The 22,702-nt window shown below is 39.8% G+C and overlaps 1 protein-coding gene and 1 long non-coding RNA gene across 9 annotated transcripts in view; both read right to left on the bottom strand.

Annotated features, from left to right (window-relative positions):
• The window catches only part of bcas3 (BCAS3 microtubule associated cell migration factor), a 386,651-nt gene that overhangs the window by 215,707 nt on the left and 148,242 nt on the right, over nt 1-22,702 (bottom strand). The window lies entirely within an intron of this gene.
• LOC103474328 (uncharacterized) lies at nt 2,377-5,935 on the bottom strand. Of its 3 annotated transcripts, XR_001777229.2 has the most exons (7): nt 5,062-5,935; nt 4,896-4,943; nt 4,690-4,808; nt 4,428-4,553; nt 4,028-4,204; nt 3,649-3,810; nt 2,377-3,534 (listed from the first exon to the last, which is right to left on the bottom strand). It is a non-coding gene; the product is annotated as an uncharacterized LOC103474328 (long non-coding RNA). The 3 variants fall into 3 exon arrangements; XR_014090588.1 differs by lacking the exon at nt 5,062-5,935 and having other exon boundaries at nt 4,690-5,047; XR_014090589.1 differs by lacking the exon at nt 5,062-5,935 and having other exon boundaries at nt 4,028-4,187; nt 4,690-5,047.

Raw genomic sequence — 22,702 nt, 5'->3', positions numbered from 1 at the left:
ATCTAGGAGCGTTCCGTAACTGGAGACCCCAAACGTACCATCTGTACCATACATATACACACCATACTTATGTTTACATATGAATCCATTGGCCTATGTAAATTATATGTTTAAATGATAGTCCGAAAGTACAAAGTTACCACTGAAAAATATTTCTATCTATTAAACAGTCATCTTGCATAATAACCAACAACAGATGACACACAACATACCAATCATTGCTTAGGTAGCCAGTTGACTGTTCAGTCAGCTCATCATTCTGTTGTTTTACTCCAGGCCCCTAAACTACTTTAATAAATCACATTCAACATCTATATGTCTGAATGTGATTATGCAGTTAGTTATGCTGCTGTATAGACCTTGCAGCAGATTCATGAAGGACGGGGAGCTGATTTGAGCTCCTGCGTGAGGAGTCATAGTGTGAACACAACAGTAATGGCTACTTATTAACACTTCAAAATGACTGATTTCATAACCCGACCACTTTCTACTTCTACCTTAAATTACCTTGTGTCCTACCTAGTGACCATCATGACTACGGATCATCACACCTCCATGATTAACAAAGCTGGTCGGTCCGTGACTTCAGAGATTGTCCACACTTTAATAGAGTGTATATCACAACATTGTTGTTGCTAGAATCTGCATCAAACTACAGATACTCCTCCTCTTCCTCCACCTCTCCTCTTCTACAATCTTCTCATCTTCCCTCTAAGCTAAATGATCCTTTCATTTCCTGATGACCGACAGAGGCCCTTAGGTGTCTATGCATGCGTTTGTCTGTGATTTCAGGGAGTGTGTGAGAAGCTCTGGTGCCACAGTTACAAGCAAAGTTCACAGTTCTGTTGATCCCTTAGAAAAACACGCCTCTGAGAAAAGTCAGCACTTACTTTCATGAAAGTGCATTTAGAGAACATTTTTGGTAAGGTAAATATTTCACATCCCTATAAGTCATATATTCCACATATTAAAGTCTGGTTTGAACATATTCCAGCTTGTTTCCACACCTGTGTGTGTCCGTGCACGAGCACGGACACACACATGCACACACACGCACACACACACAAATCCGTAGAGACCTAAGTCCGGAAGATGGAGAGGAAGTTGTCTAATGGTTGCCAAACGTTTGAGTGGGCCCTGGCTAAACATGTGTTTAAAGCAGACAACATCAGCAATCACCACTTGACCTCTTCACACACACGCACGGAAAAACATCCACCACTCGAGAGCTCTTCTTCACCCACACATAACACTCACAAAGCCTGACAGCCTCCTATACACAACTTATTAGTTTATCAACCTGAAGGTGTATGCGTATCTGCAGTATGCAATTTGTGTTTTCGCATGCGCACGCACACATCCGACACACACATGCGGCAACAAGATAATATAATCAAGTCAGAGTGTAGCGGCTGCCGACTGCAGAATGCCCACTTCCAGATGTTGTGACGGAGAGCGACGCCACGCTTTTCCACCGGGAATTGGTCAAGGTCCTCAGGCTTCTGCGTGTGAGTGTGTTTGTGTGTATGTGTAACCAACACACTATGAGACACGCACAGCAGTGTAGACATAAACAGACATGCTGACACGAAATGAGCAAAACTGGGCCCAGCTGGAGAATGATTCAAAGGCCGAGGGAGGAAGAGGGGAGGACGTGAGGGGAAGACAGAGAGGACAAATTGCTTTTGCTTGCATTTGAAAACGTGATGTGCGAATGAGCTGTTAAAAGAAAACAAATGCAGAGTTATGCCTGTCGGTTCCCACGACTTCCACCCCCAGCCCACCTTCCCTACTTTTCTCCTCCGCACCAATCCATCATTCACTCTCACCCTTCTTACAGTAAGTGACCTAACACCTACAGCCTCCTGGGTTGGGTTATGCTGTGGATGAGTACACTCTAAGAAATAATCTTGTAAATTTACAGTAACTTACTGGCAACTATAGACGCCAGAAGTTTACTGTAAATGCACAGTAGCTGTACCGTAATTAATCCTGACAGCAGATTACCGTCAATGCAAGTACGGTACAGATACTGTGAAATAACGGTAAACTTCTGGCGTCTATAGCTGCCAGTAGTTTACCGTTTTTTCGAAAGAACGGTAAAATACTGGCGTCTGTAGCTGCCAGTAGTTTACCGTTTTTTAAAAGAATGGTAAATTACTGGCGTCTGTAGCTGCCAGTAGTTTACCATTTTTTCGAAAGAACGGTAAAATACTGGCGTCTGTAGCTGCCAGTAGTTTACCGTTCTTTTGAAAAAACGGTAAACTACTGGCAGCTATAGACGCCAGAAGTTTACAGTCATTTCACAGTATCCGTACTGTAGTTTTTTTTTTTCAACGTTCTTTCAGAAAAACGGTTAAAAAAGCTGGCGTCTGTAGATACCAGTATTTTACTGGAAATGTACCTTTTCAATCCTGTAATTACCTTTTAAAGTGTTAAATACTGTAATGACCCCAACACACCGCAGATGTAGTACCGCCAACAGGATTTATTAGAAATAAGAGCGAGCTGCTATTCCTTAGGCTGCAGCTGCGCCTCTAACAAATTGTTACACTCAACTGAATAGCTTCACTGCTAACACACACTGAACTCTCCGCTCTTCCGGTGTTGTCAGATCCCGCTCCCCTGATCCCTTCGCCCACATGACAGGTCCATCACATGTGAGTGGAAGTCAGCAGAGTCAGATAGGGGAACCCCATAACACTCTACACATAACAGTGATCACAATGCAACTTATAACAAATACACATAACCATATGGACCCCAGCAGAACTAAAATACAGAATCATTAAAATACTACGGTGGTCGACAGGTGCAAACGCGCAGCAAACAAAAAAGAGATGCAAAAATATACATATAAAAATAAGTGTTACAGACCACTATAGCTTTGTGTCCGAATTCAGGGTCTGCATCCTTTCAAGCTCATTCTTTCATGGGCTTGAGAAACGACCCGGTCTACGGAAGAGGGGTCCTGCGAAGGCAGAGAGCATTGCAGAGAGGCTGTAGCCTTCAGCTAGGTGCCTAGCCTCCACCTCGGCGTTATGTTGCTTAGCAGCCGTGACACAACATGATTTAAACAATGTTTGTAGGCGAGAATGTAGATATATAAATCTCACATTTCTGCTCGGTTCATCAGTGCATCACCTAATTGCAATATCTGTCCGACGTTTTCGGTGACGTCTGCTCTCCTAAAACGCAGCTCCCCTCGCCTGCTGCCACCTGGTCCAGGTTTAGCATACCAAGGGAGAACACCTGACTCATTTAGGCTTTCCCAAATGACAGTTAAACACAGATATTAAGTCAGGTAACATCTAGTTGGAAACTGGATTTAACTAATTAATTTATACAATCTTATGAACATAAAAACACAGTTCTAAAAGAAATATCCATGCTTTGGTTATCATTAAGCAAATCAATGAAAAAGGACTTCCAAAATCTAAAATTCAACATGGCTGAAATAATGTGGAACTTTAGTATTAACAGGGTTTTAAAATGTGAACTATTAATGGTTTTCAAGAGTCCAAGTGGCACTTACTTTATTAGATGCAGATGAATTCACTGTCCAACATGGAAAAAGAAAAGACAATTCAATTTAGATCCTGAATAATATGGAAACAGAAATATTTCAAAGAAAAGGATACAACTAACCTGAATGAGATGCCACTCAAAGTCCATCAGGTTTTTGATGAGGGTGGAAACCTGAACATTGACTGTCACTTTTTCTTTTGAATGGTCTTTCCAGTCTTTTTGGATACCATCTTCCCATGACCGGCTTTTGTGCCCCTTTCTGGGTTAATCTCAATGAAGCGACTAAAAAGCAAAATCAAAAATGGGAAAATTCCTGAGAATATAAATAGTGTGGCATTCTGAATACAGCTGGTACAATATATAAATAAAGCTGTTTTTAATTAAGTAAAGAGAAAACATCACCACCTTTGTCAAATGTCAATCATAACTTGCTTTAAAACTTTTAAATAATGTCATTGTATTTTGCTCATTGTCAAAAAAATCATAGGAATGGTTTTACCGTTGAATGAACTCCAAAGTCTTGGCTGTCTCATGTTGATATTGGAGGTTGAAGATGTAGAACATGGACAACGCTGTCCTGTCTGGAATGTCAGCTGGACCCTCTCAAAGACAATATGGCCTTCAATGCTGACCATGCAGAAAACTGCTTGCCACAGGGACTGTAATAAACCAAGTCCTTAATTGGAAGAACATAAAACAAATCCTCTCATTGATACAGTATGCATTTAAATGATCATCATAATAAAGAGTGTCCACTCTGCCAGGTAAAGTAAAAGCAAGGATCTTAAACTCCTCAATTGTTGTGCAAGTCACATCAATGTTGAAAACTGTAGGCTGGATTAATGTACAGAAGTTTGCACTGAAGGTGAAGAGCGCTTTGAAACCTCATTAAAAGCTACCTTGGATGATCTTGTGATCACTGATGATGAAGTGTCTTTGGTGCTGCTCTTGTTTTCACCAACATGCAGGAGGAAGGGCTGTCCTGGTTGCACGGCAATGAGGAAGGCTTCAACACTGGCTTGCATCTTTGACATAATGATAAGACGACGGATAATAAAAATTATTACATATATTTAGCAGCACAGCTACATTCAGATAGCAAACAAAGTCAATGAGAAAGTGCTTCTACAAAGAAGTAGGATCATTAGAAAAACCACATACCTGCACATATCTGAAAACATGGTCCACAGTTTGACATGAGCTGTTTTGGATTCTTCTTGTGGCCGTTGGATGCAGGACGAAGCACATGAACCAACAGAAGAATGCCTGGTTTTCCCAGCCTGGAGGAACAACAGGATAAACAGCAGACACATTAGGATAATAAATAAACATTTTGAAGAGAAGTGAGCAAAACTAACCAGACCCACCAAAATACTTTGTCCACCCGGTTTACCCTGGAGAGCATTTTTCACCACCTACAACATAAAGCATAAAAATGTCAGAAATAATTACCATGAACACAACTCAGACATTAGGCATAATACAAATTAGTCAGCTTATAGAAACATTCTGGACAGCCTTTCTTCTGCCAACCTGTCAGAAGAAATGTGTTGAAGTCATCATAACAGGCTTCAGTCACCAACATGACATACTAATGAAGAAAAAAAAAGAGTCAGCCAATATATTATTTATTATCATTATTATTTATAAAGACAAAAACATTTTGGCTTAGCTTTGATCGCATAGATCAAACCACCGGTCCAGCACAGCCACTCTCCCCATTATGCCGTCTATAGCCGAAAACTTCAAGAAAACGACTCCGCAGCTAAATAATTTTAACGCAAACAGCCTTTCTGACAGTTTTAATGTTTGTTTAACCACCGACACCCCGTGTTACACCTGCTTGGCTAGCTTTAGCTGCTAACAAAAATAATGAACCAAGGGTGCTCACGTCCAGTCCTCGAGAGCTACCGTGCAGAAACTTTTCGATGTATTTTTACTCCAACAGACCAGGATCAGCTCTGAACAAACCTGCTAACCAGCCATTCATTTGATTCAGGTGTGTTAATTGGCGCAGGGAAGCATCTGAAAGTTGCAGGATAGCAGCTCTCAAGGACTGGACTTGAGCATCTCTGTACTGAACAGTCATACCGCGACATCCAAAAAAATAAATTTACGTTAAGCATAAGTTGAAACTCTTGTGCAAACAGAATGTTAATGCATTCATAACAAAAAATCAAAAACATGACTATCTTAACATGAAACTTACCTTTTTTAATAGATCTTTATTGAGATACAGAATACATAACAGTATAAACGCAGCATACATTGTGGTATAATGTCTGCCAGGGAGTTACAAACATTGAGACAATACATCACCATTACATTACATAAATACATTAAAGAGAGAACAAAAAGCATGTTTTAATAGATTTGGGGAACTTACCTTGTTATGATAAGATCCAGACAAGACGCCATACTGCTGTCTCCCGGGCAAACACATGACGTCACAGATACGCTGCGATTGTGGGAGCAACTCTTTATCAAACACCATCTTTTTAGGGAAACTGACAAACCTATCTTTAAATTTGACTAAACAAGTGTTTAATTAACATTGTATTTTTAATACAACACCAACAATGGTAATCTAACACTTTTGATTATGTTCTGTAGATTTTGATTCATTCCCTAAAAGATTTATTATGGAAAGTATTTTTTTCTTTCAGTTTAACATTGTCTTTAAATGCTGGTTCTCTAAGATGCAAATGCAAGTAAAATGTCTTGCCTAGGAAAAAACTGTATTGTACAATTATTTTGCGGTAGTTTACTGCCAGTCGTCAGTCTTGATTGTGACAAGAGAAGAAGACATCAAATTGACAATATCCTACCGTATTTTGGAATAACAGTATCTTACTGCTGGAATTCCACTGTAAATTTACAGCCATATCTAAGAGTTTAGATGGGGAAGCTGCTGGCTTCTACCAAAACTGAAAAGTCAGGATGAAAAGTAAAAAAAGTAAAAAACACCAGCCCTGATTGGTTCACTATAATCATAATCCAAAAGTAAAGTTGGTTTGGTGAGGTGTGAATGCGTAATCAAACTCTGATGTGCACCAAAAAAAGTAAACTCTGGTCTGCCTACAAACCCAGATGTCAGCTGGTTGAGGTGAACTCTGGTGTGACTCGAATGCATGTGTACGCCAAGCGGACCACAGACCGCTCCGAAAGCAGGAAATGAGCTACAGTTCAAGGGATTCAAGAAAAACATGCAAATTTAGAGCTAGCGGAAGAAATGACTCGTGGTCTTTTATCAATAACAAAAGATAACTTCTATAACCACTAAAATCTGATGTTACTGTGCTCTTGTTGATATTTTGTGAAGAAGGAAGTTGAACTCTGTATCTTCTTCAGAGGTTTTTGTGTTATTTCCTTCAGTAGTTCTTGGAGCAGTGCCACCACAGGTGAGAGAGTGAAAAGGTTTCAGAAGTTTGTTTGGCTTGATGGTGTGTTGTGTCAAGCCAAACACACTGAAATGTGCAAATGCAACAAATGTTGCAATTTTGGTCCCCAGTGGAACCGGGTCAACCGGACTATAAGTCTAAAAGCACTGGAAAATGAGCCACACCACACAAAACTTTACAGATATGATCCAACCTGCAGTACTGTGTCAGATTTTACTGAGAAAAATATACTCTGCTTCGAGTACTTCTCGACTTGACATGGCATCGTAATGAAACCATTTCAAGCAAGAGAGTTATACACAGGCCAAAGGTGGTGGGAGATAGAAAGGAATGGTTGGTATGAAACCAGAGACATGACAGCAGTGAAAAAGAACAGGAGTCAGTGAGGATGAGTGAGGGAGAGGGTGGGGTTCAAATAACAGATGGTGAACTTGATCAACTAGTGGGAAGAAAACATGAAAGAGGAAAATAAACATGCAGGTACAAAAAGTTTCAGATTGGGACTGCATATTTTATGTGGGGTGACATTTGTTCTTAAATGTCACCCCAAAAAACAGGTACATGCAAGTCAGTGGACCCACGAGGATACTGGTGTCCTCAAGGCAATTAAATTACTTCAATAACATTCTTTCAGAGTCACTAAAGTAATCGTGTGGGATAGAGAACCAGCCACAACCTGGGAAGCAAAGACCACAGCAAAGCCAACATCCTTTCATTCTCTCATGGTCCAATCTGAGCCGTTTTACAGTGACACGGTTCAAGATGCATTCCAGACATTAATTATTCAACATTTATTTGGTGGCAAAAGTACAGGAGTGTGTTTTTGTTGAGGTCTCCTCATATTTCTCTGGGTCTGTGGATGGAAACTGCTGGACCGGGGCAACATGCAGGTGACCTCATTCATGGCGTTTTGGCTTAGCAGAACAGCAGCTTTTTGCCTTCCTAAAATGGTGGCCGAAATTATGTTTTACCAAAAATTTGTTTTTTTGAATATATTATCTTTTGGGAAAAAAATAAAAAATAAAAAAAAAATAAAAACAGAAGGTGATTCCCTTTTCTGGGGGCCAAAAATCACTTTTGGCAAAAAAAAATAACTTAGGCCATCATTTTAGGAAGGTGACAATATGAAGCAAGAAGGTGGTTCAGAGTTTTATTTTCTTTCTGGTAAGTTTTTTTCCACCTTTTCAATGAGGATTTTACTGTTGCTGTCTGCACATGCCGTCAGCACAGTGTCAGAAAGCTGGGCTTTACGGGGTGGTCTGTTAGAAGACCAGATCATCATCAGATCATAAATGACCTCACACACAGGCCTGGCTATAGAGCGGATGGTCAAACACACTGGGAGGTATGAATTCATCCCAACACATCTGTTAGACAAAGAACTAAAACTTAAGTGCATCTCTTTGTGTTTGTTTCTTTTTGAAATTATAATTAACACTTTAACTTTATGTCAGTTTTTGCTATTCTTATATTTTATTTTAAGCCCTAGCTAAATGCGTCAAATTAACTTGTATTTCCTTTTTTTTTAAAACTAGACATCTAAAGTCTATTATCTGGCTGTTCAATAAAGTGAGCTATTTAAGCTTTTAAGGTTTAGTCACAAGGGAATGAAGGAAGTAAGGTTCTGAGCTACTATAGCAATTATGGTGAAGAACATAATGTTTCTATTTGGCTTGACCCAGTGGGAGCACACACGGATTAAACGTGAGTGGTCTGAACATTGAATGAATGTGTGCGTTTCCAAGTTTGTGTGAAGGCTCCCCCCAATTACCCACCTTCCACAGCGTAACCAGTACTACCTAACTCAGAGGGTTCCACGTTTAGAAAGGGCTCTCCAAATACCAGCCGCACTGCCAAGAAGGAAGCTCAAGTTGGGAGAAAAAGTGTAAGCTATGCCAGCAGCTGCCCGAAGACTAGAGATGGACAGAATTTCTCTCTCTCCATCACCCACCTACACTCCCCCTTCTTCCTAAGAGGTTAAGAGCAGACGAATAATCACTCGTTTGCAGGCCAAAAAAGTGAGGGAGCTGAGTGTGCTGCATAAACATTTTCCCGGATGTAATTTTCTCCGCCGGTCTTTTGGCTTTTCCCAGTAGGACAAAGCCCAACGCCCAGGAGGAAATCGTTTAGGCTCCATAAGTGCCAAATTGTATCCTGGTTTTCCAAAGTTTTCCTGCCTGTTCTGGCTCAGGGCTTTTCCTGTGGTAAGAATGTGTCATGTGTAGCAAGCATGCAGGCATGAATGGAAGTGTGCTACAAAAGGCGCAGCCAAGCTTTCAATGAGGACGACCATGGCTCTTGTTGGAATAAAGCATCAGAGGGGAAAAATATAAAAAACACGGCAGAAAATAAATTATTACGATGAAGGAAAACAAAACAGTGTTCTGAGAGCATTCTCTTTCTATCTGCAGAACAAAAAGCAGACGTCATCTTGCCATGTGAAGGAATCATCAGATAATGACATAACTGTACTCCTGATTTTATAGCTAAGAAATTACTATTTGATTCAGTTATATTTGTGTTCCACAAAATCTACCAAATGTATCATTTTCATGTACAACATTCACACATAAGAAAGATATTAATCTTGAATTTAGCACTAATTAGTCTCTCCAGTGTTTCACGATTCCTCAATCATGGGAATTCATGCAAATAAACAGATTTCTGCATTAATTAGCATTACTGCTTACATATAGTTATTGTGATTGTTCCGCAAAAATGATCAACTTTTGTCGCTGCTGCTTACCTACAGAGTTTCATTTGCAAGTAAACTGTTAACTTTATTATTTAATATGTATTAAATTGTTGTGTAGGAGAGGACAAGACCAAGATCCAAACCCAAACTGCATCAGGTCTTGCTTAGTATCTACAGAATTCCACTGAGAAATCTTCCACAGGACTGTGTACAAGCTGATTGCAGCATTTTTGTAAATACTCTATGCCTTCCAAAAATTACAATAATAAATGAATGAGGCACTAAAAGACTACACACACAGGATAGAAGAACAAAAGGAGAAATACAAGCAGACCAACATATACACACTTGAGTTCAGCCCACTGGTTGAGGAATTTCTGTGAGCCCCAAGGAGGAGACAAGGACAGACAGAACACAATTAGCAGCAGCTTGTCACAACTTGGGACCTTGAAGTGTGCATCTAGATTAGTGTGTCTGAGAAAGTGTGTGTGTGACTTTGTGTATGAATGCTTAGAGTGTGTGACTTGCCCTTGCACGCAGCTCATTTATTGGATTAGTACAAAACTGACCAGTGGGGATCTGGCTGGCCGGCGCCAGGGCCTGCTCTGAGGCTCCGCAGCCTAGTTAGCTGTGATGCTATGAGCCAACTTCCCACTCTTCATGCCTCAGGGGGGAAGCGCCACAGCCACAGGGGGGAAAGGGTGCTTGTTACTGAAGCCAACATGCTATGTCAATAGGCCTCTCCTTGGGAGGAGAAGGTGGGAGGCAACAACGACTAATTACAAGGGAAAGCCCTGATTAGAAAAGGAGGAAGAGAGGGACTGGGGATGTACTGGAGGGAAAAGATGGAAACTCTGCAGTGGAGCCCAGGCGTGGAAATGCCAAGACTGGCTGCCAGTGACAACATCTCCATCACAGTCGCACACACACACTCACACACACAAAACGGACCAGGCACTTGTAAGTTACCGCCTGTATCCTTTACTTGTTTCCTCTAAGGGATAATTTCATTAACTGTGTGACATTAGTGTCTGACAGTGTCATAGGACAAACAAAGAAACAAATATGCAAACACAAAGAATCTGAATCTGCAATAATAGAAGCAATTGCTTAAAAAATACCAAAGTTTTACCAAAGTCTCAGTCACAAATTTAGAACTTGGTGTCAGTGGCTAGTAACAGAATCAAGCAGTTCATTAAAAAGAGAGTTGCCTCTCAAAATCGGCCATTTTAGCATAAATAAGGGATTTCAAATGAATGCAGAGAAGAAACAGAAATGTAAAAAGCTTTTCAAACAAGACATTTCAGCATACGTACTTCACTCCACAGAGGTCTGCTCGTACTAGATCGAACGTCTGCTGGAAATATCCATGGTAATGGTAAATTTCTATGACTGCATACTCTGTGTTGCAACGCCAAACTGGAGAATATGCACCAGATATACCTTAATAACAAAATATGTTTTTTATTAGGGCATCCACCAGGGTCCTGAGAAGTAACAGGGTTAAGTGGTCACTAGCTCATCAAATTTGCTAGTATCCATTCTGATTGTACAAAATGAAGGAATTTGTCACGGGAAACGTAGGTAATAATTATGCTCAACTATAAAATCTCAACTGTCCATGGACAGTATGTGCGGAGTCTGTACGGCCCTCAGAATACACACACAGTACGCAGGAGAAAAAGATTTTAGACTTCCAATGGTTGGGCTTTAGGCTGCTAGAGAGGAAAACCTTCAGAAGATAACAGAAAGGCTCAAACAAGTACAGTACAATGCTAACTGTGCTAAGCATGCCAGTTGCTTAGGATGCTGTAGCCAGTTTAAAACATCAGCTGTGTAATCATTTTGTCCGTTTTACAATAACACAAAGAGCCTGTTGTACACAGGGGCATGAACAACTATGGCCACCCATCAGTTATTGGTCAAAAGCCAGCTTTAGCAGATTAAAAAAAAGAAAAAAGAAAAGAATAACTATGCTGCATTTGTTTTTCATTCATTTGAAGATGAATGAAAAACGTCTTCATTCAACTTCTATTTAAGGGCCTAGTTAAGATTTGTCGAATACAACCTGATGCATAGAACATAACAATCTAAAGCTTAGTACCATAACTACGCATCGAGTTTCACTGACGGCCTTAAAGCAAATTTGACTTTTTCTCCTCATCCCTTATGATAATTCACAAGTTAAGAGGAAACAGAGTAAACAGAAATACATCAAGGGGGATTTAAACTCCCAGTGTAAACAGACATGTATACAGCCAACCAGATGACATCATTCTGCATGGTTGACCAGCTCGCCCATTCATACATTACCACTCATTAGAAACACATGTTAGATATGTCAGTGTGTGTTCGTATGCAGCGAGCAGTCTCGGAAGGTGTCACGCTTCTGAAAACATTTCCGGCTTCATCTAATTCCGCTCTTGCATTTCAAGTCAATCTGAATCGCTGCGTACGCACACAAACACATAATGCACTGGAGTCAAGCTTCAGCAGAACTTCTCATTGTGTTCCATGTAACTTAAACTATTCTGTCTGGTGTGCTTCTCAGCATCTTGCTCCAGTTATATTAGGGTTTCATTTAGGTCATAATACAGAAACTCAAATGTCTATTGGATTGACATCCAGATATAATCAAGATTAGTGAACATTGTTTGCTTGGCGAAAGTTATGTGAAGTAGCAAAAAAAGATTGAAGAGACTTTGAGACTGTTCACTTAAATGTCTGTAGGAACAATGACCTACTGTGAAAGTAAAATATTCTGTATTTGAGTCTATTGTGTAATACTGGGGTGCTCAAGTCCAGTCCTTGAATCCTACTATCCTGCAACTTTCAAATGCTTCTCTGCTCCAACACACCTGACTCAAATTAATGGCTCGTTACCAGACCTGTTCAGAGCTGATCCTGGTCTGTTGGAGTAAGGATGCTCCTAAAAGTTGCAGGATGGTAGTTCTTGAGGACTGGACTTCAGCACCCTTGAACATCCATAACATCCAGAACATTGTCATTTCCATAACAGCGTTATGGAAATAAGAAACACAACAACCGTCTTACAGAAGGCTCAAACAAAGGCTAACTATGACGTGCATTGCGGACAAAACACTACATTCCTAAAAATGTTCACACCGCTTCTAAATAATTACCCATCACTTCCATTGTCTCAGGTGTGTACAACCCAGCAGCAAGGCATGAAGACTTCTACAAACATTTGGGAAAGAATGGACCACTGTCAGTGATTTCCACCATGATAGGATCCCATCTATGCAGTAAATTCAGTCTGGAAATGTCTAAATAATCCACAGCCTCCAGCTGGTGGTATTACAGCAAAGTAAAAGTGAACAGGAAGAAAAGAGACTCAGCCACAAAGTGGTAGGCCACATTAAGATCCCAGAGGGAGGTCAGTGGCTGAGGTGCAAAGTGCAAAGAGGTCACCATCTTCAATAACTAGACACTGCCAGGCCTCATGTGGCCTTCAGATGGGTTCAAAAACAACATGTAGAGGAATTTAAGGAGCAGGTTACTGAGGTCCAGCAAAGAATTGCACTTGGATATGGCCCTGGTAGAGGATGGATTTTTGTAGGATTTGGGCTCAGCCATTTGTATCAGTGAAATTAATTCTTGGGGACGTCGAGACATTTTGGACATTTTCATCCTCACAACTTTTATGGCAAGATTTAATTACCACTTTCTGGTATAAAATGACTATACAATAATGCACAAAGAATAGTTCATAAGACATGGATGTGTGTATCTTGAGAGGAAAACAACATTGGTGAATGGTGCTCATTTTAACCTGACAGATTACCTCTGGGATAAAATAAGAGTGAGTCAGTGAGTCAGGCCTTCTCATCCAACATCAGTGCATGACCTCACAAATGTGCTTGCGTTTGTGAGGTCAGGCAAATGCAAGCACATTTGCTTTAGTATTATATAGGCTCTATATTAATGTTATATAGGCTCTATAATACTAAATTGTATAGGCTGTATAACACTATGGATTTAAAAGGTGATTCAAATATGTTTGGGAAAGAATAAATAAGTACATAAACTTATCAAAAGCTCTACAACTAACATTGAAAGAAGAATCAATATCTTTTCATTCGCTCTGCATATGGACATTAAACTTTTGAGCAGTCTGGAGGATGTTTCCCAACCAATGATCCCAGGAGAAATCAAAAAGCGGAACACCATACTTTAGAATGAATGTGTGGAGAAATAGAGACTCCTAAAGTAGATCACCGATGAAAATACAGCCATTCTAAAAGTTCTAAAAGATACAACTATTTACTGAGGATCTTCACACACTGCACAGTAACAGACATGCTCATGATCTGCTACTAAGGAACTTTCATTTTGTTCAGTGTTTTATATTTTATGTCAAAGTTACTGCTACCTGTTGTGCATCACAGGTTTTATGATGTCCTTTCTGAAAGTTGTTAAAAAGTCAGTGAAAAAGTGAAATCTCATGAGTGTTGTATTTGGGGAACATTTGATTTAAAAAAGAAATAGCAGAGGCTTAATAAGTCATCCTTATTTTTGCTCCAACAATAGTTTTTAATAAACAACAATACCAGCACTTAATGTCTAGTTGTTCGCACATAGAGGAAAATATACACAGGCACGTAAAATAAAAACTTTTATACAAGTTCAAACTGTTTCCCCAGTCTCGACAATATCAACAAAGAATACACTTGACTACATTACCATTGCACTCTAGTAATGGCATTAATCATTATATTTATATGCTTTTGCATATTTATGTCTATGCAAGAAGAAACAAATAATAATAATGATAAAACTGACCACATTGAAATTATCAAACATTTAAAATGAACAAGAAAGTGAAAATTGTAATTAGTAGTCTATGTTAAGAATATAAGCTAATAATAATAATAATAATAATAATAATAATAATTCAGTATAGCTGACAAGAAAAAAAATGAACAAATAGGACCATAGAGCCTAAGGTCCACACCATGCCGAATGTGGGAGTTATTTACATGGAGAGGTGGAGGCTAACTGTTAGCAATGTTGCAGTAACAACAGTTTCCTGTTTTGGCAACAACTGATGGAGTGAGTATGAAGGAGGAAGTTGGAGATAGAGCGAATCAGGAAAAGAGACTGAGGATGAGTCACAAAATGCATAAATTACAAAGGAGGAAGAAGATGTGAGAGCAGACTAATTGAGGATGCTCAAGTCCTTCAGTCATTCCACAAAGATGCTGCAGATTTTCTATACATTTATTGTGGAGAATGCACACGGAATAGGTGAAGCTGCTTCACCTGTTGGAGAAGAACCTTCAAAACCAGAGACTGAGATGTGAAAAGTTGAAGGAGGTGATGGAGAAGATTGATTTTGTTCTCACTGCTCTGTACAAACAAGGATTTATCATAAAATGAAAAAATAAATACTGACAATCCTCAGCATCCTCTTCATCAACCTGTTCTATCCGGTTCTTTAGAGTGGCTGCAATACAGACCACTACTGTGGGCAAGAAGGAGCTCCTTCTTCAGCTTTTTCTTTCAGATTAATAAAGTATTTATGAATTAAAATTAAATTGAATTTAAATAGAACTGAATGATATGGCAGTGGGCAAAAAAAAACAAAGTGGATGATCTCAAATGTACCTGCTCAGTCTAACACATACAATGCAATACAAGACATTTTTATTTAGAAAGCACACACACATGCACCTTTTGTCTGAACACTGTTGACAATTTAGAGCAACAGCAAGAAAAGGACAAAGAAGAGCAGTTTTGTCCAACTGTCACGTCACTTTTTCAATGAGCTTCAGCAAAAGATGCCCGGTTCTGCAAGCACAGCATGCTAATATGTGCCAGCACTGCCAGTAAAGCTGCACATCAGCGAGGCTCTGCCAGTCTCTGCATACATGTTTGTGGGGAAGAGACAGACAAATGTGTGTGCTCCCTGTCTTAACCTCTCAGCGTCTTCTTCTTCTCTACTTAATTCTCTGCAGATGATGGTCACTTTGCAGACACATTCACCCATTCTCACAGGCCGCCTCCATTTTTCCATTTTATTTTCATCCTCAAAATGACGTCCAGAACAGCAGCAGTAATTCTAAATGAATTGCAAAGAATGTAGACTGGGAGAGCAAATAACATGTTGTAGAAAGACACGATGAATCACTAGTAGAGTTCAGGTTTACTTCACTAAGTCAGAACAATTTGTGACTTTTTTTTCTTTTGCATCAAGTAATTTTTGTTAACTGTTCTGGATATTTGTTCCAAAGAAGTCATTATTTAACATGTGTTAGACTGGGCTATGTTAATTGTAGAACTGTGTTATATATTTTTGCTGGAAAATCAATAAAGTTCAAATCATAAAAAAAAAGTCAGAAATTGTTTCAAAGGAAGAAAATGGACACCAACATAATATACAATTGATTAAAAAGCTTAAATGAATTTCATCTTAATTTATCATTTGGAATTATAATACAATATTATAATATACTAAATTAGTTTGTGCAACAAATATTTATATATTTTTATAGTTTAAATTATTTTTATCTGCAGATACTTTCAAAATATTGTTAGAAATATTGTGATTTCATGGCAACAATGAGACTACACCTTATTTTTCTAGCCGTATTTACATGATCTTAAATCACATAAGAAGAAGAAAAAAGCTGACACATACTGAATACGTTCTCATCTATCCAGCAACATTTGCAACCACACTTCGACACACACAGACACAAGCCCAAGAGGCAGACTGGAAGTTTAGGAGGAATTCCCAAGCGGACATTTCTCACGTTCCTGCAGTGATTGGAAACACACTCCAGTAAAATGGCGGCAGAACATAATTTCCAGGTGAGGAGAGAAAGGCTGTAACCTCTTCCCCTCTTCCTCTAACTACTCCTGCCATGGCACAAACAATATCCTCCTTGATATTATCCACTACCACACACACACACACACGCACACACACACACACACACACACACACACACACACACACACACACACGCACACACACGCACACACACACACACACACACACACGCACACACACACACACGCATATATAACCAACACCTGTTGTCACCTGCAGGACGTTAGTCTTTTGCTGGGTACCATCAATACACAATGGCTACCTCTGTGGCCTAGCAGGAGCAGGTGAGTAGATAGTATCAACGTAAATGTGCTGGGGCTTTTGCATGTGCGCGAACACGCACCCACACACACTCTACACACACCTGCTGAGGAAATGAGACTGCTGCAGTACACCTCCACCTGGTCAGCCTTGAGGTGACACCAAGAAAGGAAAGAGGCAATGAAGGTCTGAGGTCATTTGGAAGCCAGCAGTAGAGCATAGTTTTCTGGCCAAACCATATTTAGTTGGCTGAATGAGCAAAGGAGAAAAAAATCTATAGCAAAACTGAAATTTCTACAGAAGACATTTGACAGTGAAACAATCTGAATTCTATAAATAAAAAGAAAGCATGATATACTTTTATTAACTTGGTATTTTTAAATAAGACAAAGATATTTTTTAAATAAGACAAAAAAATCTAACAGTAATAAAGATTTCAGAGGATTTTCTAATGTCCTTACATATAAACCCACTTACTGGGTTCACACACTGAGCCTGATCTGCTAGCTTTGTTGTTTGCTCAATAAAAGCTCAAGATTTTAGCTAATGAGTGAAGTAGCAGAGTACAACCACACACAATTTATTACACCATCCCTTTGCATCACGACACCTTCAAAGTGTCAAAGTGTTATTATTTATTGTTCTTGGAAATGTTCCCACATCAGCGGACAAAGTTCACTTTGTTTGCACAAAGCTCTTCAAAGACGAGTGTTTTCAGCAACCTCAGCCAGTAGGTTCGATTCCAGCTTCTTCCTGCCCAAATTACCTACTGGTATAGAAATGTGTGGTCGAATGGGTGAATTTGACTAGTATAAAATGCTTTGAGAGGCCAAAATGATTGGGAAAGTGCTGTATAAGTTTATAAAACTACAAAAAGGGTTGAATGTGGCAGAGCGGAATGCGCTGTGACCTGTAGGGGTATTGGGTGTGAAGAGCCTTCGTTGATTTAAAGAGACAATATCTCTTTAAGAGAGGCCATAGTCAGGAATTCAGACCAAAGCATTCTAGATCCACTTTATACAACCCACAACTGAATCATTTAAATGGGAAAAGGAAGGAATGAAAAGCTTGATATGTCCACTTTGACCTAACATGGAGGTACTTGGAAAGTAGGTGGAAGGCAAAGTTCCTGCTGAAACCCAGACATAGATGAGGAGGGAGGGATGGAAGGTAAAGATCTGTTAGCAGCTTGTTTTGGCTCCATGCTAACTGTGATACCTGTGGTTTTTCCAGAAAAGGAAAACTCATAAATATGACTTCCAAACAGGAAAAAAGCTCCATGTTTTTCTTCATCTAACACATCAGGGAACCTCGGAGCTTGGAGCCTGTAAAAAGCAGCATACACTGAGAAACACTGTATGCTGTGTGTGTGTGCGTGCGTGCATGTGTGTGTGCGTGTGTGAGTAGAGACTGTCTGAACATCTGTGACATGAGTCAGATGCTCAGGGAGCCTTACGCATATGCTGTTGAGTGCATCCTCCTCTTCTGTTCTGCATTCATTTTTTACCACACTTGCCAGCAACGCTCCTCCACGCCATAATTATCCCTCAGCATGAAACTGTGCCTGCTTGGAAGAGAGAGCGCCTCACTACATCAGATGCGGTGCGATGCATTAGGTGTTTCTGATGCTTAGGTGTAAAAAATCCCATTAGAGCACACGGGACGTGAGATCGATACCTTACGGGATCCAGAATGACGGCATGTGTATGTGTCTGTGTGTGTGTGTGCGTGAACGTATGAGTGTGGAAGAGCTTTAACACCTCTCAGAGGTGGATTTGTGCGCGACAGCATGGAGACACTGTCAGGGAAGGTTACCGTCAGAGAGAGAAGGCAAGAGGGAGGCAGGGAGAGCTGGGAAGGGAAGAGAAATGGGAACAGATGGAAGGCAGAGAAAGTGAAAAAGAAGGATGTACCACTCTTGATGATGCTCTATTGTGTTTGTCCCAACTAATTTCAGATGGAGTGAGAATTGTTTTTTTTATAAAATTTCAAAGTTCCAGACATGGAAACTTTGCTCTGAAGACAGATTCCAATCAACTATGTAAGAACATATTGTCAGTGGAACAGCAGCCATCTGCTGCTTCTCTCCGCCGTGTAGAGGTGCTTAGATCTGAAATATCTTCACTCATATCTTCATGCTGCAAACTGGTGAGAAAGGCAGTTAGTTAGTCATTTGGGATGGGCACCAATTGTCAAAGCTTTAAATATTATTTCCAACATACTGTTCAAACTAAAATTCTTTTTCCATTTCAACTTGCTGGGTTTGTTTCTGTCAGACTGTAATGCATTGATACTACTGCCAGTTAAGAAAAGTCTACTGTTAGAATGTATGAGAGTATTAATCTATTAGACTGATGGAGTAGTTCTTTTATGTTGGCTCTGATTTGTTATTTTTCTGGACATTGTTTATTTGAGGCACTGCTTTTTTGGGCAATTATTCTGTCGGCTTTTTTTATTTAGTCAAGGTAGAATGATTTTTTTTTAACTTTTATTTTATTTTATTTTGAAAAGGTACGATGCACAATTGTTGCAACAATGTGGGGTTTTTTTTATTTCATTTTTGAAATTTTTGTTGTTTGCTTTCTTAGATTAACATCTCAAAAGCTCAGATGATCCTGAACTGTGACCACAAATCAAAGAGGAGTTGAGAAGGTTTTATGGATACAGAGCAGGACCAGCGAGCTGCCAGAGAAGAAGGAAGTTTAAACCATCTCTTTCATTGATCATAATGAACTGTTTTGTTTTACTTTTATTATATGTATTTTTTCTCAGTATGTAAAGCACTTTAGTGTTTTGGCAAATTTTCTTTTTTCAAATGTGCTTAAAAAATGTATTTGCTTCAGATTTGTAAGGTTGCCTATCATTGAGAAAAATGTGACAAATGATCACATCTGTTTCCTGTAACCACATTTCAACAACATACAGCTTCCTGTTGTACTGAAATAGTACAGAATAAAATAAAAAATAAGAATAATAGCAATTTTTTTTAAAATTAGTATTTTAGCTAGAATGCCATTCTCTAATAGTCGTCAGGTCCAACTTTAAAATTCAAAAACGGGAATTCTCTGACCATAAGAAATCAGGACTTATCTCAGTTACATGTTTTTGTATCATTCTGATGGGAGGAATTGATTTTCTCAGACCTGCATGCTCACGCGAACCTAAACAGCTCAGCCTTCATACTACTTGTGCCGATGGGAGTGTGTGTGTGAGGTCAACGTTCAATGAAAGTCATGGTGGACTCTAACAGACGGACGGATGAGCATCTTGGCAATGTGCCTACCACAAATTGAGGTCACAGTAATGAAAGGGTGGCATTAATGGAGACACCTCCCTCCTTTATTGGGGCAAACTACGGCTCTGTAACAAGTGAGCACAGGAACCGTCAGTCTATAAGGTGTTTCCTCAATCAAACTAAAATGTTCCGGCTGAAACACTAGCTATACACACTTAGCTTTATTTTCATGTAAAAGTATTTATTTATATTGTTATTCTACAATATAAAAAATGATGAATCAAATGGGACGATAAGGCACACCAACATATCTTCTCTCACTTTCACTGAAATGAACACACACGACAGTGGATAGAATGCTGGGTGAATGCATGGCAGATGCCTGACACATTGGTGTCCGTTCAGTCACTATAAAGAGCAGCTGCTCAGTCTTGACTGCCCTCTGGCTCTATTAACACACACACACGGTCACATGGATGCACAGACACACATGCATTCTCTGTACAGCACTAATGCTGGAGGGCGTTTCATCTCTTGCAGATTAAAAGTGATCTAACACACACACACGCACACACACGCACACATGCAAAGAGAGATGAGAGCAACACTAAGACCTGATCAGCATCCCTTCATAACAATCCATGTCACACCCCGATCAGGCAGACATTTCCAGCATCGATGACTACATGAGGCTAAAGCGCTCCCACTCAAATAAAATCTCTGAAAGAGAAAAGAAAAAATATTATGACAAAACGGCTGTCAGTGGCATTGTTCTTTGTGTGGTACTTTAATGATTTACTTGTGCTCATAAAACTATCAAATTCAACTTAATGAATTAGCTAAAATCTTGCTTTGATTCATGAGGGCTAATGCCTACTTTCACTCAGTTCAGTTTAAAACAGTCATACAGCACCAAACAGGCTAGTCAATGTCTTGCAGGTACAATAGCTGATGGTTTTACGGGAAGCTGCCCAGTCTGAGCAGCAGGTACTGCAGGCAGCTAGTCCGCGTTTAAACATGCAGTAGGAAGAGACAACACACTGAAACATTTTGAAAGGATTTGAATCTTCTCAGATCAAATATATGTATATATCTCTCTTTTGCTCCCTGATCTGTCCATTTGCTCTCCGACCATAAACAAATTGACTGTACCAGGATTCTCTTGGAAGTGGACAGAACCTATTTTTTTCACCAGATCATAGTCAACAAAGAAGTTGGCTATCCAAGGAAACAAACTCAGCGCCAAAGAAGCTCTGACGAGAAAGCAGCTTGAGAAATAAACATTAAACTCATCAGTTGGACGGCCCATTTTCTTTCACAGCAAAGCTTTTCTTTAATTGGCCTTTCAAAATATTTCCATCAGATCATTTTGCCCTCCTTTTCCTGATCCTGATAACAGTTCAGCATCTCCTGTAGCCTAATTGCTGGTGATGACAAAAACAAAAAGGAGCACAGATGACTGGCTGTTTTGTCCTGTCACCAGCCAGCAGGTCACCAAGCACACCCCGAGGTGATGGCCAGGATGGATGGGGATAGGGGGGCTGGGAGCAGGGTGACAAAGGTGTCTACTGTTGGAGGAGGGGTTCCCAGGAAATGAGGGTATTTGTATTTAAGGAAGAGATCAGATGGCATGGCATCTTCTGGCCTATATGCTCACTGTTGTCAGTGTGACTGGAACAGGGCAAAAATACAAGGGCCCTTTATGGGGCTGAAAGGTAATTGTGGGGTATAGGTTACTAGTGTATGTGTGTGTGTGTGTATCAGTAAAGAAAAAACGAGATGAATACCTATGCACAGGTGCCTCATCATTTAGATGATTGCTCAGGTATGAAGGGAAGGAAAGAAGTAGGAGGCAATGATTCCAGGAAAAATGTGCATTATGGTAAATATATGAGAGAGTGTGTGTGTGTGTGTGTGTGCGTGTGTGTGTGTGTTGCGAGGCTCAACAACCATCTATTCTAGTCTTTTTGTGGGACCACTAACGGTTCTACGGTTCTTTTGACCGCTCTCTCTCTGAGAACAATAAGAGAGGGGAAAGCCCCTTCTCGCCTCAGGGTGGTGCCGTCAGTGGTAAGGAGGTGGTGGGTCACCAGGACAAGGGGGCACTTTGTTACTGATGCTAACAGGTGCAGGCACGCACACACTGATAGAAAAGAATGGCCATAGGATATGACTGCTGGTGCCGACTACTGTTCACTGACTTCTAATTAAGTACAACTTGAAACCCACCGTGCCAGTTCACTGGCAAACCAGTGACATTAATACATTTTAATAACACTTTAATATGTATTTTACTGGAAATATGTTGTGTTGTAAATGAAAATACAATGACTTTGCAGTACAATAAATGAAAACAATCAGCTCTTTTAGATATTCATTTAGTGATATGTTTTTCCACTAGATTACTGTAGAACTTAAAAACCTAAAGGTCTACAATGTCTATCAGTAACTTCACACCATTTCTATTTAATGCAAGGGATGGCAGCAACAGGATGCTACGGAGCCCTTATGGGGACATGGAGAGAGAAAAAAAGAAGAAATCCTGACTTACTTTCTCGAGATCTCGAGAAACTTTCCCGAGATCCTGACTTATTTTCTCGAGATCCCAACTTTTTTTTCCTCGATATTCCGACTTTTTTTCTCTAGTTCCCGACTTATTTTTTTGAGATCCCGACTTATTTTTTCGAGATCCCAACTTAGTTTCTCGAGATCCCGAGAAACTTTAT

Source organism: Poecilia reticulata, chromosome 13, assembly GCF_904066995.2.
Source record: "Poecilia reticulata chromosome 13, P_reticulata-male-v2, whole genome shotgun sequence".
In the NCBI taxonomy this organism is placed as follows: domain Eukaryota; kingdom Metazoa; phylum Chordata; class Actinopteri; order Cyprinodontiformes; family Poeciliidae; genus Poecilia; species Poecilia reticulata.
This window is presented reverse-complemented; position numbering and strand designations above follow the sequence as displayed.